This window comes from Thamnophis elegans, chromosome 10 (genome assembly GCF_009769535.1).
Source record: "Thamnophis elegans isolate rThaEle1 chromosome 10, rThaEle1.pri, whole genome shotgun sequence".
Classification (NCBI taxonomy): domain Eukaryota; kingdom Metazoa; phylum Chordata; class Lepidosauria; order Squamata; family Colubridae; genus Thamnophis; species Thamnophis elegans.
This window is the reverse complement of record NC_045550.1, coordinates 58,745,823-58,763,840: the sequence shown is the minus strand read 5'-3', so window position 1 is coordinate 58,763,840 and position 18,018 is coordinate 58,745,823. Positions and strand designations below refer to the sequence as shown.

Below are 18,018 nucleotides of genomic sequence, written 5' to 3'. Positions count from 1 at the left end.
ACGGAGCTTGGGAGGATCGAAAACAGAGTTCGGGAGGGCCGCACATAGCCCTCCCGAGCTCCATTTTTGCTGGCAGACTGTGAGCCGATCCTTCATTGTTCCCGGGATGGCCCCGCGAGCCTGATCTAAGCATCCTGTGGGCCAAATCCAGCCCATGAGCCTTGTGTTTGAAACCCTTGTGCTAAAGGATGCGGAAACGTGACATTGTGCTTCACCACTACATCTTTAGGAATGGCAATCCTAATCAAAACCACATTTCCTAATTCTTCCTTGATTGAATATCTTTTTGGTGAGCAACGCTACTGGTTGATCAATATATGATGTTGTGTTCGTTTCTTTATTCCTCTGTTCTTTAAGGGCTATTAATTGGTATTTCTTGGTCATCTGGCTAAAAGTTGATTTATGTTTTGTTTTATTTTAGTTGAAAGTAATGGCATACGTTCAATTTACAGATGAAACAGAGACTTTTTATTTGACATGACATAGCAAAATGGGAAACGTATGGCTATGCAGATGTTGCTTAACTGTAATTCCTAGCATGCCTCCTTTTTAACCATGCCCGGCTGTATGATTGTGCTAGCTGACCTTATATTCCCCGTTCTATGTAGAAAATGCAAGAAAGAGTAAAATTATCTCTGTCCAAGACAGTATTCATCAGGTTTATAGACCAGTGTTTCTCAATTTTGACAACATGCTGGCTGGGGAATTCTGGGATTTGAAATCCAGACAATTTAAAGTTGCTAAGGCTGAAAAACACTGTTACAGACAGCGGTTTAATTCTTGGTTACCATGCTTGAGTATACATTCAGCTGGAAGGATCTGAAAGACTTTTTCTTGCAAAGTTTGACATATATTTTATATGTAATGGGGGGGGAGAGATGCTAGTTGGAGGCAGTCTGATTTGCATTTCTTTTAATTTTTGTCAGTGTGATCAAGAAATTTTTTGCCTGTTGGAAATTCATCAACATATAATTGTTTATTTAAATATCTAAAATCTCCCTCCCTGCCTCCCTCCCTCCCTGCCTCCCTCCCTCCCTCCCTCCCTCCCTCTCTCTCTCTCTCCCCCCCTTATCTCTGCCATTATTTTTCATCCTTATATTTATTTAAACAAACTTGATACAACTAAAGGTCAAGAAAACAGGAGTAAAGAGCTCTGAATCCCTTTTGTTTTCATATCTGGATGCTGTATGAATTCATTGTTCCAGTAGACAGGAAAGTCATTTTAGGAGAATGGCTCTGACATAACTCATTGTGGGAATTAATGTAAGTAGGTTATCTTTAATGCAGGAAACAGCAATTTCATATTTCCTTTTAATCGGGCACCAGGATACCTGAGGATTCCACTAATACTTTCTGGTACCCAATCCCAACAAAAGGATCTCTTGCCTAAATTGTCCCTGGCTTAATGTGGAAGGATTCTCTTCTCCAATGAATTGAATGAAAATCCACAGAGATCAAATGTTTGTATTGTGTGAAAAGCTGAATACTAAGGATTAATGTGAACTGAATTAATACAGGGAGAAACACGCATCTCTAAATAGCAGACCTGGCATTTTCTGGCTGCAGAAAATGCCAGGTTTGATTGTCCCTGTCTGGCCCACAGTGTGTGTGTGTGGGGGGGGGGGAATGTAGCCCTCAGTAACAATCCAGAGGTGGTATTCAACAGGTTCTGACCAGTTCTGAAGAACTGGTAGCGGAAAGTTTGAGTAGTTTGGAGAACCGGTAAATACCACCTTTGACTGGCCCTGCCCCCATCTATTCTTTGCCTCCTGAGTCCCAGCTGATCGGGAGAGAATGGAGATTTTGCAGTATCCTTCCCCTGCCACTCCCACCAAGCCATGCCACAGAACTGGTAAATTATTTTGAATCCCACTACTGTTAACAATCCCAGTATCTCATGTGGAACTGTGGGAAAATTAATTGCCCTCCCCTGGTATAGAGCAATGAAAATGTTTTTTTGCCAATTTGAGGGTAAACCTGACTTCTGAGATGGTATTTACATTTGGCTTGGGTGCTTTCAAAACTGTCTTTTTGTTTCCTTCACCCTTTCTCTCTCATCTCCCTTCCATTTTTTTTAACAAGATACTCAGTATTCCAGAAGATCGTTGCTCTTTTCATTTTCCGTTCTCTAAGTATTTTTAGTGTATATTTCTGGGAAACTCGGGATTCCCTTGAGCATGCTGTCACTGCCATCATTTTTTGAGGGTGATGCTTTTTTAACTAGACAAGAATTGGCATAAGATGTGAAGGACTTTGATCTACTACATTCATTTCCACCAATTCCTTTCTTGGTCTCTTTCGGCTACTATTACTGTGTTATTTCTGCTCCCCTCCCTTTGTGCTTCCCACCCTCCTCCCTTCTGCCTGGGCAGGATAACTAGCATAAATAAATGAACTCATATTGTGTTTAAATTTTCAGTTTCCTAGCTGATTTGTTCCCTGGAGCAGCAGAACAGCCAAAGCAGACATTTCAGCTATATTAAGTTCTGCAACTTGTGATTAATTTGGGAGAGCATTGTGATTCTGCCCTTTTGAATAGATAACTGAAAGATGTGGGTGTCACAAGAGGAGATGAGAGATGAAACATGTATGGTTCATTATTACACAAATAACATAACTTAAAACTTTGCGTCAGCTGTTGAGGAACTAGAATGTAATAGCAGGATTGACATGGTGATAGTTAAATGCATCATTACTGTGTCATTGTCATTTGCTGAAGACATCACTGCTGAGGGACCATTACTCTGAAAGCCGAACACAAAAATGACTTTATGCCAAGATGGGAAAAGCAGATATTAAAAATAACTTTTGGGATTAAATTTCCAGACAATTCAGAAAACTTGAACTGCAATAGGAAGCCAAGACTTAACAGATGGAGTTACCATGTATGTTCTGGCCACATAAAAATTTCAGATGTAGGGAAGAAAAACACCTCTGAGCTGGCAAGTATCAATTCTTAAGAGTCTGACCTGCGATCATGCATGGATCATCAAAATCATTTAATCTTTCATTTTATTTCTTACTTAGGTTATATTTTATGTTCCAGGAACGTTATCTGAAGAAAGAATGAGTAATATTGATGACGTTTAATACATAATAACACTATAACAGTAATATGGCCAGATAGAATTTATGGTAAAAGAAGTATTGATGAAAATTGCTTTTATCTGGCATCTAAAACAGGAGAGCCCATGATAGTTTAATGTGTCTGTAGATAAAATTCAGAGTACTAATCGCAGAAAACGTTCTGGCTGCAAATATATTCTCCTTGTTCTAAACAGAGTTGAGTTCTGGGAAATGGAATAGAACAGAACAGAACAAAACAGAATTCTTTATTGGCCAAGTGTGATTGGACACACAAGGAATTTGTCTTGGGTGCATATCAGTGGTGGATTCCGGTTGCAACCGGTACGGTTGCAACGGGGCCTGGCATCCTCCAAATTGCATCTTACCATCCAGCAACGCCCCCGCGAGCCTCCGCATCGCTCCAGATGCTCGGCGGAGCATTGTGCAGGCCCTGTACACACCATGCGCGGGCAGGAAGCGCCAAAGAGTTTAAAGACAGGTAAGGAGGGAGGGAGGGTGAGCCCTCCAGAGCACCATACCAGAACGGTACCCAGTGCTCTGGGCAGGCTCCGGTAGGCCCGTACCGGGGCGTACCACCTGCAACCCACCACTGGTGCATATACTCTCAGTGTACGTAAAAAGAGAACATACATTCGTCAAGAATCATAAGATACAACACTTAATGATAAACATGGGGTACAAATAAGCAATCAGGAAACAATATCAATATAAATCATAAGGATATAAACAACAAAGTTACAGTCATGCAGTCATAAGTGGGAGGAGATGGGTGATAAGAACGATGAGAAGACTAATAATAATAGTAATGCAGCCTTAGTAATAATAAGTGCCTCCAGGCAAATGTTAAACTTCAATGAAGTTGTGACATCCTTGGATTCTAAACTGAATAGTCAAGTGTTAAGTTCTTTTGTTTTTTCTTTCAAGAATGTCATCCATAGATATAGACCAGGGGTCTCCAACCCTCGGTCCACTTTCACTACCAGCCATGAGCTGTTCAGAACTGGGCCACCTGAAGCCCGGGTGAGCATGCACATCCAACATGTGAGCAGCAGCCAAGCGTGTGCGTGCATTGTTCCATTTGTGTGAGCAGTGGGTGGGTGCCCACTGCTATGCAAATGGAGCTGTGCGAGCACATGCTTGCCCACCACTCGCATGGAACCATCTCTCCGCCCCCCCCCCCCAATTGATCCGCAAAGCCGGAGAAATTGGAGAACTCTGATACAGACACAAAGAATCTCTTTTAATTTGCTTTTATTTATTTTTTTAAAAAGAATCTGGTCTTTTCACTGTTAAATGTACAACAGGAATTCTTAATTTTCTGCCTCCGCCCAACAGACTTATTTGTAATAATGATTAACCCAAATACTTTGGGTTAGAATTCATTAAAGACTTATATACCAAACATCACTGCTTTAAATATGCTTGGAAATGGACTAGAAGTCTGTCCTTCTGATTCGTGTGTGTGAGTGTGGGTGTCTGTATTAATTTATAGGATTAACCTTTTGCAGATCCAGCATCTGTCTTAAAGAGTTTCTAACCTTTCACCTTGTGACAGCTGGAGCTATTTAGGTGGGAAATAAGGAGCCTGGACCAGAGATAATTGTTTTGAAAACATTGACCAGTAACCAAGGTAGCAAGAGAAACTGACAATAGGCAGTCCATTTCAAAAAGGATGGGGAAAGGGTGCACCCTGTGGCTCTTATGAGAATGCACTTCAGGTAGTTTGTGGCAGATCACCTACCAACTTCACTGATGGATTGGAAATGTGTATGTGTGTGCCTCTCCTTGCCCCCTGCACATGCGTTCGCATCTCCCGCATGTGCTCCACCCCCTAAGCATGCGTGGCAGAGACCCGAAAATCTGCTGGCATCGGGAGGTGCACATATGCACAATGGAGCTGAGCTGGGGCGACAACTTGCGTGCCAGGCAACATGGCTCTGCATGCCACTTCGGGCACACGTGCTATAGGTTCGCCATCACAGTCTGAAACTGGATAATTTTAAAGGCATCTTATGTTCTTGGGGCATAAAAAGAAATGGTTATTCAGAGAAGTACATTTCTGGATCAGTGGGCAGGAGAGACTACTATGTGATAAGTCAATTATCATTCTAGTTAATGATTGCTCCGTATATGAGGAAGAGTAGGATCCAAAAAAGAGCTGAACAGACACATTAATGCCATGATGGCATGTGTGTGATCCTCATTGCCTTGCCATCTGTAAGATTCTTTAGTAACCCTTGCACATGCTCTGTATCTGTCTGTCATCTGTGCAGAGGCCTCAGGGAGGTCCAGCGTAACTTAAAGCGGTCACTAAGTGATTGTTAATCATTTGGTCTTACATCTATGTCCATTTTGTGGTGTACACATAATTTGAGTCTCTTGAAGGTCTTGCAGCAGATCCTAAGTTTGAGGGGGGGTTATTTTTAAAATAGTACATAAAATCAACATGATACAATATTTTTATAAATACCACTTACAAAATCCAGATTTAAAAAGAAAACACGATAAGCCTGAAACCTCAAATTCTTCCTCTTCGAGAAACAGAACCATTCAAAGCTGTTATAGATCCTAAATAGAATGGAATGCTTCCTAAATAAGCACCGACTTCTGGGTGCTTTGGCACTTAACAAGTGGGATATTGCTTGGAGATCGAGTGCACATGGGACTGTATTTCTGGCTATAATCTCAACATTTCCATTTCGAGGTTGTGCTTCTTTCAAGCACAGATTTATGTCCCCCCTTATCATTTAAAGGTAAATGAGAAGATGTGTGGCATAATTGCAAGTCATAAACTTGTGATAGAGGATTATCTCTCACCCAGCTTTCCCCCTTCAATTTCTACACCACCATAAAATGTGGCATTCAAAACTTGAAAGAATTGATGGCATTTATACAGGTAGTCTTTGATTGATTTATGACCACAATAGAGGCCAACATTTCTTTTACTAAGCAAGCCAGGTGAATTGTGTTCCATTTTATGATCTTTTTTTGCCACAGTTGTTAAGTGAATCCCTGCAGTTGTTAAGTTAGTAACACAGTTGTTGAATGAATCTGGGTTTGTTTGTCAGAAGTGAGATGGGAAGTGATGATAACTTTGCCCTTGGAAACTGCAACCATCATAAATGCATGGTTGTTACCAAGTGTTCAAATTGTGATCACACGACCATGGGGATGCTGCATGCAGTGGTTGTAAGTGTGAAAAATAGTCACTTTTGTTCAATGCCATTGTAACTTCAGTCATTAAACAAATGGTTTTAAGTTGATAAGTATTATATTTTTTGGAGTATAAGACGCACTTCCCCAACTAAAAGAGGGTGAAAATATGGGTGCATCTTATACATCGAATGTACACCCACCTGCCAGCCCCCACCTTTTGGCCCCTTCCTCCCAGCAATTTGCCTCCTTGCAGCAAACAGCATACAGCCTGTTTCAACTTCAGCACAGCCTGATTAGCACAAGCAGCTGATTGTTGGTTGGATCGGCCTCCCGACTATCAGTTGTTTCAGGCTGTAGGGATTGCCGTTACCTATTGCCGTCTCTACGCGCCCCATTTTTCATCCATTGCAATCCCCGCCACCCAGAACAGGCAGAAAATGGGGCACGCAGAGGCAGCAATAGACTATGGCAATTCCTGCAGCCTGAAACAGTTAAATGTCGGAGGCCGATCCAACCCATAATCAGCTGCTTGTGCTAATCAGGCTGGGCTGAAACTGAAATGGACTAATTGCTGGGAGGCAGAGGCAGATTTTTTTCCATTTGTTTTCCTCCCCAAAAGCTAGGTGTGTTTTATACTTTGGAGTGTCTTATACACCAAAAAATATGTTACCTTTATTTCCCCTCCCCCCAAAAGCAATTCCATCTCTTTATCTCCACCACCATCAAATATACTGTATATTTTTTATTCAAAATCAGCTTCTTATCTGTATTGTCTCATCAGGATCTTTGCCATGCAGTTAGCATATTTATAAAATAAACTGTTTTCTATTTTCTGGTATGTGTGCAACATTCTAGTATCTCATCTCTCTCTCTCTCTCTCTCTCTCTCTCTCTCTCTCTCTCTCTCTCTCCTCTCTCTCCTCTCTCTCTCTCTCTCTTTATATATATATATATATATATATATATATATATATATATATATATATACACACACACACACACACACACACACACACACACACACACACACACACACACACATCTATCTATCTATCTATCTATCTATCTATCTATCTATCTAGGTCCCAATGGGGAACAATTACTAATTACGTATGAATGGCTTAAGTCGAATCTCTTCCTCATGATGGATTTAACTTTTTCAGGGCAAAGCAAATAATGCATTTAGATCCATTAATCCTAATTTTCCTGCTTTGCAAAATGTTAATTATGCTGTTCTTGAAAGGGCATGCAGAAATAATGCATGCCTAGTGATGGCATGCACATACAATTAAAATGTTTTATCATGGTTAATCCTTCCTTGTATAGGCATATTCTCCCTTGTCCAATACAATTTAAAAAAGAAATGAAGACAGAAAAGAAATAATTAGCAAATGCATCTCATGCCTCACCCCTTGTTTTAGGATTGGTATATTTAACCAATGTTTATAAAAGAAATAGATTGTTTCCAAAAGTGGGAATTAAATATAAATAACAAGAACAGTGAGTGCTTTTACTACTGCCTTCAGTTAGTGACTTGAAAATAAACTATCAGCAAATTCTACAATTAAAAAAATAAATCAGCAGTACATTGAGAAGGCGGATGGGAACAATATTTTCGAATAACTCCCTTGTATAGAAAAGCTAGAACTGCTTCATCTTTTATGCTTGCTTTCTCACATTCTGAAAATGAAGACATTCTACCCTGTTTCCCCAAAAATAAGACCTCCCCAATAATAAGCCAAATTGGGGTTTTGAGTGCATGCGCTAAAATAAGCCCTCCCCCCAAAATATTGCAACACAGCAGCAGCCATGAGGTGTGACCACCCTTGCCCCGTCCTGCACCTCAAAAATAATAAGACCTCCCCGAAAATAAGGTCAAGTGCTTATTTTGGGGGTCAAAAGAAAATACGACTACCTTATTTTCGGAAAAACACGATAAACATAAACCCCATCTTATAGCTTGCTGTTATTCATTTGTGTCTGGGGTGAGATTTAGCTTGTGATTTAATGAGGTGTGGAGCTATAGGTAATTCTTGACTTGCAATGACCATTCAAACTTAAAATGGCACTGAAAAAAGTGAATTATGATTGTTCTTCACACTTGCAACCATTACAATACCCCTGTGGGCCATGGGATGCTTGGTAACTGGCATATATTTATGAGGGTTGCAGTGTCCCAGGTCATATGATCATCTTTCAACAAGCGAAGTCAATGGGGAAGCCAGATTCACTTAACATCTATGTTACTAATTCAGGAGGCAGTTGAACTTTCCTTGTTTTTTTCTTTTGAAGAGGTTTCGCTTCTCACCCAAGAAGCTTCTTCAGTTCTGTCAGAGCTGAAGAAGCTTCTTGGATGAGAAGCAAAACCTCTTCAAAAGAAAAAAGCAAAGTCCAGTTGCCTCCTGAAAAAGCACCTTTGGGACAACCATGACCTGGATGACTTGAGAATCTCCACAGACATCATTGTTACTAACCTAATAACTGCAGTGTTTCACTGAACAACTGCAGCAAAAAGGTCATAGAGTGAGGCAAAAAGTCACTTAATAACTTCCTTGCTTAGCAGTGGAAATTTTGGGATCAATTGTCACTGTACGTCGAGGACAATCTGTAATAAAAGCTCCGTGTACATAGGCTAAAACTGGTTTATCAGCTTCAGCACCTGACACAAATATGAATTATACTGTATTTTTCAGACTGTAAGACGCACCGTAGTATAAGACACCCCAAGATTTTGAAGAGGTAAATTTAAAAAAAATATGTTTGCATTCTGCAGGCCTCTCAAACCTTTTGCATGCCTCGTATTTTGCAAAAAAAAAAAGGGGGGGGGGCATGCATATGCTTTGAGAGGTTTGTAAAGTGTTCCTCGAGGCTGGAGGGGGGGGGCAAAAGCAGCCCTTTTTTTTGCTTGTTTTTGTCCTCCCCAGCCCCCAGGAGCACTTTGCAGGCCTCCCAAAGCCTATGCATGTCCATTTTTCAAGCAGGGTTTGGGAGGCCAAAAATGCTGTATTCAGTGTATAGACACACCCAGGTTTTCACCCTCTTTTGGGGGGGAAAAGGTGCGTCTTACACGCCGAAGGAATACAGTAATTCTGTTTTGACAGGATTTGGGGGGCATGTGACTCCTTTCCATAATTATCTCAATAGAGGGAATTGATCTCAAATGTGAGAGAGATCTGATAGCTTCCTTGAAGTTATAGTCTTGATAGGCCCATGTATAATAAGTAGCCAGTTTTGTGAAATAGGAGATTTGTTTATAAGAATGACAGTTTTATTTAAGGCTTACTTTATCTGCTGTTAACGTCTTCTCCATGCCCATATTGCCACACATCTGCGAGCTTTCTTTCCACATAGCAGCTAATGAAATAGAAGCAGTTGGATTACTTTTTCCTTCTCTAGCGAGGGAGTGAAATGTGTATTGTGCAGAAGAGACCACTCATCTGAGAAAGGCTTTTCTCAGTCAAACTATTCAAGCTGTATGTGGAAATGTCTGGGATGGTGACTTGGAAGCTTCATCTAATGCAAAATGCAGATGTTGGATTGTATACTGCTCTGGAATCCAGTAGCAGCAGTGCTTATGAACTCTAAAGCGTGTTCAATATATGAAGCTGCACTTCTTTCCTGAATAAAGCTGCCTGAGAATTAGAATTTATAAGGGTATGCTTCAGTGCCTCACCATTCAAAAGAGAACAATATGTGGAGACGCAGAAGAAAATTTCTAAGCTGTGGCAATCAAGTGGAAAATGTTTCCCACAAACACACAACACACTTTCCCAATATAATTTTCATTTTAGTATCAAGTGTTAAACTAACTCCCAAAGGTGTCTTTTAAACACACAACGGGACTTTCTGGCTTTTCTTTGAAGACATTTCGCTTCTCATCCAAGAAGCTTCTGGGTGAGAAATGAAACATCTTCAAAGAAAAAACAGAAAGTTCAGTTTGCTTCTTGAAAAAGCACCTTTGGGACAACCATGACCTGGATACTAATAATCACCATAGACATGTATTGAACTAACTCTTCCCTCTAGATTTAATCATAGTAATATACCATATTTTTGGAATATACAAAGCAATCCCCCCCCCCCAAAGAGGCTGAAAATTAGGGTGCGTCTTATACTCTGAATGTAGCTTTTCAAAACTTTTTTTCAGCTCTGATGAGGCGCTAATGAGCGAAGTGATCTTCCGTGCTTTGCCTGCTTTTCTCAATGCTGCTCCCTCTGACGAGCAGCTGTGCTTTAGAAGCTGTTTTTCAACCTTAATGGAGCGCTAGCGGGTGAAGCATCTTCCCGCTTCCGCTGCTTTTCTCATTGCTTCTCTCTCTGACAATCAGCTGTGCTTTAGAAGCTGTTTTTATACCCAACTAGGGGATAAAAAGTGTGTGTGCGCTCAAACCAGCAAACCTATGTGCTGAAGCTGACCAGACTAAGGATACTGGCCAGATGAATACCTGGTAGGCAGTATTTCCCCCCCCTATTTTCCTCCCCAAAATGTAAGGTGCATCTTATACTCCAGTGCATCTTATACTCTGAAAATACAGTAATGGTTGGACACCAGGCTAGAAACTTGTAGTCTGTGAATTCCAAATCTTTCTTTAGGCCCAATGCCAGATTGGTGACCTTGAGCCAGTCATTCTCCCTCAACCTTAGGAAGGAAACGTGGCAATCTTACCAAGAATCTTGCAGGGTTTGGTCCAGCCAGTTTTTGTCAGGCGTCAACACCGATTTGAAGGCACCAAAACAACCACACACATAACGTCTTCAAAAGTTTTAAGATTTTTTTCCAAGGCTCCTTTGATGCATGATGGGTTGTTGACATTTGGAAGCTTGTTTCTTTTCATATCAGTAGCATGTTTAGGTGTATTACAAGGAACCTAACGGTCCATTTTCAAACTATTGGACATAAATTTATATGGAAGGTTTAACTGAAAATTTCAATAACAATCAGTAATCCATTGAGACTGCTGAGCATTGAATGATTATATCTTAAATGTTCTTGGCTGTGACCTAATTTATACCTATTTAAAACAGTGGATTGGTTAATATTAACTAATGTTAAATATGCCTCCTTATTGTTCTATTTTAAAGCAGAACTTTAAACTTATATTTATGTGTTATTCTTTTCAACATTATGGAGGGAAAACTCCATGTCGGTTCACACTGACTTGATGACATATGATCATCAAGTAGCTTTTTGCTTCTCAGGCTGCATTCTGGTTTCTGTTGTTTTTAATTGCTTGACAATACTTGATATAGTCTTGATTGACATTTTCCTGTTCTTTCTTGGGCTTTTATTATTAACCATATGAGTTTGTTTTTCTGGTGTCTGAGATATATAATTTGATACATAAAAAGAAATAGCTAATGCAAAATTTAAATGGAAGTGTAATATTGAATCAAGGTATCCATTACCTGGAGATTGATCTAACCTGGTGCTTCAAAAGAAAGATAGCAAACTATGGGCTTGGTAAACATGATTTGAGAGGATATAGGAGCAATCAGAATTCTTTGGCCATCCTTTAACTCGGATTGAACATTTAAGAAGAATGGCAATAGCATTTCCGAGTTGTTATTACAAGGTTATTTGGGCTAATTCTGTTTTGGGCTTGCAGGAATGCCCTGCTAGTTTCTGTCAAAAGGAAATCAGAAAAAAGAGATAGAAAGAATTTAAATAAAGTTTGAATTCACTGAATTCCATGAATGTATTTCTTAAAATAGCACCCAATATTATCCCTTTCCCATTGGCTAATCCAGAAACGAACATAGGACTAAGTAACACTTTAAGGATAGAGTAAAATAAAGCATGGAATCTTTGATCACTCAAATCTTCTTCCATATGGTTCTCCAGGGGATGTTGTTGCTGCTTGTGATTTGACAGCGTGCTCTTTCTGCAAATGAAAACATCTCTGTAATTTCTCCCTTGCCTTTAGGGTTTTCTCATTCAGCATTTACCTTCGTATCGAGAGCCATATCAGCCAGTCCAACATCAACGGTGCTCTGGTGCCCCCAGCTGCTTTGATTTCAATAATTCAAAAAGGCCTGCAGTATGTGGAGGCGGAAGTCAGTATTAATGAGGTAAGACATTTCCTAAATCTACAGGACCATTGGGATATTTTTCTTCCAATATTCTGGACTATCTAAGACAGTGATGGCTAACCTTTTTGTTGTCGCGTGCCAAAAGCCCACGCACCCGCACCCATAATGCAATTATGCCTATGAATTCACGTGCGACACCCCTGTGCCCTTCCCGCACCCCTGCACGTGCTCCCACTGCACCTCATTTTGGACCTAGTAGGGCCTCCCTGTAGCCTCCTGGGACCAAAAACAGGGGCAGGTGCGCCACACCCTCCTCCCTGTGCCCTGTTTTGGGCCTAGCAGGTTCCCTGCAGCCTCCTGGGACCAAAAACAGGCCATGGGGATGAAGGGCACTGCCCCCCCATGCACGTGTGATCCCCCCCACATCTGCTCGTGTCTCCCGCGTGCACCTCGCCCCCCATGTATGCGTGGCAGAGACCCAAAAATCAGTTGGCTGGCAGGATGCGCATGCATGGTGCAGCTGAGTTGGAGCGATGGCTCGCATGCCCGCAGAGAGGGCCTTTGTGTGCCACAGGTTCGCCAATCACGGATCTAAGCTATCCTTACCTTTCCTTATTCTGCCTTGTTTGTGTGCTGGCATTATTGTATTAGACACCCTCCTCTTTATGTCTTCCTTATTAAATAAGACTGGAGCATTTCAAACATTCGGGGGGGCTCAGTTCAGGTCACTTACTCTTTATGTAGTTTTGGCTTGTAGGGCTTACACTCTGGTGTACACTTACCAAATGCCTCGTTCCCGGCTTAATAGTGTCGGTTATATACTTATCAAATTTAAGGCTCTAAAAGTTCAAAGATTTTACAGTACTTACAAAGATGAAGCATAATTTAATAGTGTCTCCCTCGTGAAAAGAGGAAATGTATATTTTTACCCAGTAAAAAACAATTTTAAGAAATCTGAAGATACACTGCCATTGCTATTAGTAGTATTAGCATTAGTAGGAGTAGGAATAGTACTTCTAATACTATTCCTGTTATTGCCACAGTGCTGAACTGTCGATAGATTTTTAGTAAGATTCATCAGTTTGCTTGGGTTTTGTAATATTTTTAGGTTTAAAATACTATCATAAGTTAAAGATTGCAACCTCTTTCATACTTAAGGTATAGATAAAGGTTCCCCTCGCACATATGTGCTACTCGTTTCTGACTCCAGGGCGTGGGGCTCATCTCCATTTCAAAGCCGAAGAGCCAGCACTGTCAGAAGACGTCTCTGTGGTCATGTGGCTGGCATGACTAAATGCCACAGGCGCATAGAACGCTGTTACCTTCCCACCAAAGGTGGTTCCTATTTTTCTACTTGCATTTTTATATGCTTTCAGACTGCTTTGTTGGCAGAAGCTGGGACAAGTAAAGGGAGCTCACTCCGTTACGTGGCGCTAGGGATTTGAACCACTGAACTGCCGACCTTCTGTTTGACAAGGTCGGCATCATAGCCACTGAGCCACCATGTCTCTTCTTTCATACCTAATTTCCAGCTAAAATGGTAGTGAGTGGCAACAACTTTTCAACATCACAATTTGAGGGGCTTGATGGTGTTGTTGTCCTTCTCCTTGATTTCTATCATCAAACCATGGAATTGGTTTTTTTAGGCAATGATATTCATTAAATGGAAGTTTTTAAGAAGAAGAGATTGAACAGCCATTTGCCCCGAATGGCATAGGGTCTGCTGCTTGGACAAAGAATTGAACTTAAAGACCTCCAAGGTCCTTTCCAATTCTGATATTCTTATGTTCTAAATTCCCAGTTTCCTGTCACATGATATGAGAATTTTAAGTTGCTGCTTTGGGTCCCCAACCAAGTTTTTATTAGGTCCCTTAATGCTGCCTTGTTCTTTATGGTTTCACAATAAGAAATCTTTTTGATACCTCAATTGTGCTTGAGTGGCAAACGATGTTTTATTTCCATCAGCTTTGAATATCCGTCATTTGTCCTTTGAGAAACTCTTCACAGTTTTCATTGTTGGAGGGGAAGGAATCCATGCTGTGTGTGAGACAGATCAGAACTAGTAATGAAGATAAATTAGGAAGAATTCCCATCAGAGGAAATTCCCATAAAAATTAGTACGAGTAGTGCTTGACTTACAACCACAAGTGAGCCCAAAATTTCCCTTGCTAAGCAGATTCATTGTTAAGTAAGTGTTGGCCCATTTTATGATTTCTTTGCTGCAGTTTAGTGCTGTTGTAACTTCAAATGGTCACTAAACAAATGATTATTTAGAAGGAGAACTTCCTTTGAAAATTGAAATAATTTTCTGAAAACCCCTTTAACTTGGATTTTCAGTTGGCACTCTCCCCCCCCCCCCTCTCAGTTTTGCTAAGTCAACAACACTTGTCACAGAGTGCCAATAATCACTGGGACCATCATATACAATTTATGCCAAAATCTTTCAACTTTGATACTTTCTAGTCGTCTTCAATTCTTTTGCTTCTAGTCTATGAACCTTTTTTAGAGATGTGTTGGCTCAGTGGCTAAGACGCTGACTTTGTCAATCAGAAAGATCGGCAGTTTGGCGGTTCAAATCCCTAGTGCCACGTAATGGAATGAGCTCCCATTACTTGTCCCAGCTTCTGCCAACCTAGCAGTCGAAAGCAGGTAAACAATGCAAGTAGAAAAATAGGAACCACCTTTGGTGGGAAGGTAACAGCATCCCATGCGCCTTCGGAGTTTAGTCATGCCGGCCACATGTTCACGGAGACGTCTTCAGACAACGCTGGCTCTTCGGCTTTGAAACAGAGATGAGCACCGCCCCCTAGAGTTGGGTATGACTAGCACATATGTGCGAGGGGAACCTTTATCTTTAACATAGTTGAGTCAGATTAAATTGGTTTTGGCATTTTTATCAACCTATCGAGTCCTTCCCAAGGACCTCAGATAGGCAAATGTTCATACACACACTCACAGACACACACACACACACAAAAAAACACATGTATATGTGTATAAATCTATAAATAAAATATTGTCGGCATTAGAGATATCATCACAGATTGTAAACTCTTCCAAGTAACCCACTTTTTGCATTTGGTAGTGATTCTGTCAGTGCTAATGATGTTCAAGAGGTACTCCAGATGTTTTGGGATTGCACCCAGGCACCTATCACTCTTGGTATTGTGTTTGCTTATTATTACTGTTGTTATCAGCTTTTTTTTTTTTAAAAAGCCCACTTGATTTTCTAAATAAGTGAACGGATGCCATCTAGTGGTACTGCAAATGCCGTGTAGCCAACCTTTATCCTAGAGATACGGACTGTAGCTTATTGATTTTATATGGCTTTTCCCAATGTCTAAGAAGTGACAAGCAGAGGTTTCATCACTCCTCATCTTTAAAAATGGATGACCTCGTCAACATTTGTATCCAGTACAACAGGAAATCTCTTGTTTTAATTACTGGCAGGATCCAGAAATAAATCCAGTGCTTGAAGGCCACTGAGAAATAGTCAATTTGACGGCTTCCACCGGTCTGGGAATAGTTTTGAGCTGAACCCATTATTATACTTGTGAGGACACCTTGAATAGTCAGAATTTGACCCTCACACTCCGGTGCCCTTATTGGCTGCCAATCCCTAAAGGCCTCTTTGGATGGGTATGGAAATGGTTCAGTTTAAAGCAAATCATTATTTTATAGGCTGAGCTGCTCTTCTCCGCCAGCAACACAGGAGAAAGAACAAGAAGGTGCTTATTTAAAAGAGAGCTAACTCCTAGCCTGGAGTCCTTGCAAAACCGGCAGATAAAAAGCGATAGTTGCCAAATAAACAAAAATAAAAATAGAAATAACTCAACTTGAACTTTTCATTACATCATTTTTGCTAAAAGGAATAGGCAGAGCGAAGATGGTAATTGACTTAATGACTGGTCACTTACATGAGGGACAGACTTGAAAATAAAGTTATGTACAATCGGTCCTCCAGAATAGTCACATGATCAAATTTTGGGCACTTGGCAACTGGGTCTTATTTACGACTGGCTGAAACAACCCACAGTCACATGATCACATCTTCGGTGGTTTTTTTGGCCGTTTTCTGGCAACCCCTCACTACTTATCAGATACGTTAAATTCAGATTTGCTTAATGACCGTGGTGATACAACCACCGTAAAATGGTCATAAAATCAAGCCTGGTCATGTGACTCAGCTTACGACCGCAATTATAAACTGGCCTCGTTTATGGTCGTGAAATCAGGACTAACTGTATTACTACAGATGACATGACTTCATATCAGAGTATTGGGGTGAAGCTCAGTGACCAATGCACTGCTTTCCATATGGAAGATGGGGACGTCCTCACTAAAACCACGAATAGCCACTGTTGTTCAGTGTAAAGAACCAAACCAAATGACCTGATTCAGCATTTGGTACCTTCCTGCTAGATTTTCAATTAGCTGGTTATAACTTTTCTTAGGGATACGGTGACTCAGTGACTAATACGCTGAGCTTGTCGATCAGAAAGTTTGGTGTTCGAATCCCTAGCACCGCGTAACGGAGTGAGCTCCCGTTACTTGTCCCAGCTTCTGCCAACCTAGCAGTTCAAAGCATGTAAAAATGCAAGAAGAAAAATAGGAACCACCTTTGGTGGGAAGGTAACAGCGTTCTGTGCGCCTGCGGCGTTTAGTCATGCCGGCCACATGACCATGGAGATTTTCTTCAGACAGCGCAGGCTCTTTGGCTTGAAATGGAGATGAGCACTGCCCCCTAAGTCGGGAATGACTAGCTCATATGTGTGAGGGGAATCTTTATCTTTGCTTTACCTAACTTTTTCTTAGAGAATTACAGTTGCATTCAGGGTTGAGCCAGCATTATCTGAAGACATCTCCAGGGTCCTGTGGCCAGCATTACTAAACAGCAAAGGCGCACCAAGCGCTGTTACCTTCCCACCAAAAGTGGTTCCTATTTTTTCTACTTGCATTTTTACATGTTTTCTGCTAGGTTGGCAGAAGCTGGGACAAACTAATGGGAGCTCACTCCATTATGCGGCGCTAGGGATTCGAACCGCCAAATTGCCGATCTTTCTGATTGACAAGCTCAGCGTCTTAGCCACTGAGCCACCACGTCTCTTGCTTGCCTGCATATTAGGCAATGTATTAATCTCTAGGCTAGGGGCTTCCCCTCGCTTTGTTGGCTCTACCAGGGGGGGGAGATTAAGTGTTTTTCCCGATGAACCGGTCAATCAGGGCAACCTGGTCTACCAAATATGGGATCGTGCATTCTGCTTTCCACCTTTCAGCTCCAATTCAGGAGCCTTCGCAGGCAGCTGCTTCTGCGACAAACTATTCTGTGTTAAATTTAAATTTACCAGAAGAAATAAAGGGAGACTAGTATAGCTACTTCCCTTTGTCGCGGAAGGGGCTGCCTGCGAAGGCTCCTGGATTGGGTCTAAAAGGCGAAAGTGTAAGCAGTGTGCTCTGTCCCATATTGGTTAGACCAGGTTGCTCTGATGACCATTCTCACCGTAAAAAACACGTATTTTTTTTTACAAACTTTTATTTATTTTAATACAAACAATCTATCTTCCCTTAAATAGTGGCGTCATCTGGGTACAAATGTCTTCTGCAATAGCAATTAGAATTTACCAGCCATATTTTTAATCTACTGATAACTTAAGACTGATATACATACATATCTCATACTAACAATCCTCTTCTTAACTTATTAATTCTATTGATGCATTTTCTATATTTCACTAATCGACTTTCA

The 18,018-nt window shown here is 41.0% G+C and overlaps 1 long non-coding RNA gene across 3 annotated transcripts in view; it reads left to right on the top strand.

The window, feature by feature from the left end:
- Positions 1 to 12,283, top strand: part of LOC116513657 — a 204,099-nt gene extending 191,816 nt beyond the window's left edge. For all 3 annotated transcript variants that reach the window (XR_004256025.1, XR_004256024.1, XR_004256026.1), the window contains one exon: positions 12,167 to 12,283. This is a non-coding gene — a long non-coding RNA (uncharacterized LOC116513657). The remainder of the gene's footprint in view (positions 1 to 12,166) is intronic.
- The last annotated feature ends 5,735 nt before the right edge of the window (positions 12,284 to 18,018 follow it).